Below are 2,657 nucleotides of genomic sequence, written 5' to 3' on the forward strand. Positions count from 1 at the left end.
AGTAGAAGTAAGTCCTTCAGGGAACAATGAGCCAAGACCAGGGAAGGGGGGTTGGGGAAGATCCTGTATTACCAGTATACCTTGTATATGACTCTTCATTAGATTACTTACCAGTGTCTGCTTACATGTGAACCAGTTCCTATTAAGCCTGCTGTCAGAATATATATCCTTTGTTAAAATGCTACACCAGGGGATATTTGTCTTATTTCTCCTTATGATCTTTACATGGGGGGGGTCCATTTCCCAACACTGTCCATTAAAAAAAAATTAACTTCACATAAATTTTTAGTTTCTTTAGTTTTTCTGAGTGAAAATAATGCCCTTTAAGATTGAGGATGCAAAAAAACATTAGTATTAAAAATTCTTCAGGTGCACACTCTATTGATACATGTTCTATATGACTATGATGGCCAGGTGGCCAAATGATTCACAGGTTTGGTTTCAATCAGTGATTGTCAATGTAACTATAACATCTGTATGAAGCTACTGGACATTTTCCCCTAACTGTATGACCACAGCTTGTAATTAACCTATTAGTTTAATTTAAATTTAAACTAAACAGCATTTGTTTTCTCTCCTTACCTGTCCCCCCTAAGAAAAGTAAACCTCTTGTAATAAATATGCATAGTCAAATAAAACATTCTCACATAGGCTGCATTTGAAAATACCATTATTAGGTTTAGGAAAGAATCACATACAAGCCAATACCTATGTTGCCTATCTACCCAGACAACTCTGCTCCCATAATGAGGGACTGTTCTGCAATGCCTCCCCCAAACACATGAGGGCGCTCTCCCTGAAAATGTTGACAAATAAGGGATGCAATATTTAATTTGAATGAGGTCAAGGGAGACATACTGTCACCAGCAAATTATTGTAGCTTTATAGATACTAAAAAAAATGTCTTTAGGACCACTGGTATAGACTAACAGGTCATTTACTAGGGAAACACATATTCATTTGCTCTTTCCTACTCAAGGAACTAGCCTCTTGCAAGCATCCCTGCCCTCTCTCTTACACATACATATGATAGGCACCTACTCCCTGGAACAACAGAAAAACAGATAACAAACCTGGCAATTTTGGAAACTTTGCTCACTGACTGACGCCAAATGAAGTGAGCAGAATCAGAACAATTTAGATGGTAACAAAGAAAACAAACTTTGAAAGATTTAAGAACTGTGATCAATACAAGGACCAACCATAGCTCCAGAGAACCTAACATGAAGCATTGTACCTACTTCCTGACAGAGAACTGATGGACTCAATATGGAAAATGAGAAAATACATTTTTGGACATGGCCAAAGTTGGAATTTGTTTTGCTTGGCTGTGCATATTTGTTATAAAAATTTTCATTTGGAGGAGAGACAGATGGATGGGAGTAAGATAAAATAGGAAGGAGGAAAGGAATAAACATTTATGTAGTATCTATTATGTTCTAGACATTGTGCTAGGCACTTCACAAATATTATCTCATCTAATTCTCACAACAACCTTGAAATATAGGTGGTGTGATCTCTATTTACAGTTGCAGAAGCTGAGGCAAAAGTTGTGAATTAAATGCTTATGTTACATAATATAAAAGAAATATAAAATAAAAAATGTAAAAATGTAAAATAAAATTTGATCTTTGCTCTAGTTCTCTCTCTCAAATGCCTGTCCTTCCTTGGACATATCATATCCTCACTATGCCCTCTCTTTTGACATTGAGTCACAGCTAGGAAGGTGAGACATTATCCATATGCTGTGCAATCTGTAGGTCAGTGACAAACAAAACAAAACAGAAGTGCAATGGCGAATCCTTCTTTTGAAATGTTGATTGAGATCCTGTCTTTCCTTTAGATGACAGTCCTGATTTTGAAAGGACAAATTCTAAGTTGGGAGAAGATCTGGTTCAAAGATGGCTTCCTTTTATTATTTTGCATCTAAGTTTATATATGGCATAGAAGCCTGGGAACTCCCTATGGATGTTATCATTACATAGAGAGCCATTGATCAATATCAAACTTATCTATCCTCCCTTGCTTTATAAACCTTCCTGCTTATAGAAACTCACACTGACTTAGGAGTCTGCACTTTCATTGCATTTGTGATGACCTTGGTGGGTCATTATTCATAAAGGTTGTATTTCTTTTAATTTCGGAAGACTCCAGTCTAGGATGCTTTCATGCTATATCCCTTTTAATCACCACATGGCAGAGCATGATGCAGCAGCTTCAGTATATTGTATTTCTTGGGGAAAATGGAAAACACACTCAACCAGCTCCACTGACAACAGACCAAAAAATGGCTTCCAATTAATATCCTCCATTCTTAGTAGTTTCATGGCTGGTTTTCTCCAAGTTTTTTGTCAGTACATCAACTCTGAGAGGGGATGAAAACACCTTCAAGGAGGTATACAAGCATTTTCCATGGTTTTTTAGGGTCCCCCCAACTGAAGTCACAAAATACCAGGCTGAAAATTAGCAAAGAACAGGAAACAGTGTAAGTGCCCATCCGTTGTGGAATGGTTCAACAAATGGTGACACATGAAAGTAATGGAAAATTACTATATTATAAGAAACAATGGGTGTGAAGAATCCATAGAATCATGGGAAGACTTAAATGAATTTATGTAAAGTAAGCAGAACTAGGAAAATGATATACACAATGAATA

The sequence above is a fragment of the Trichosurus vulpecula genome, chromosome 4 (genome assembly GCF_011100635.1).
Source record: "Trichosurus vulpecula isolate mTriVul1 chromosome 4, mTriVul1.pri, whole genome shotgun sequence".
In the NCBI taxonomy this organism is placed as follows: domain Eukaryota; kingdom Metazoa; phylum Chordata; class Mammalia; order Diprotodontia; family Phalangeridae; genus Trichosurus; species Trichosurus vulpecula.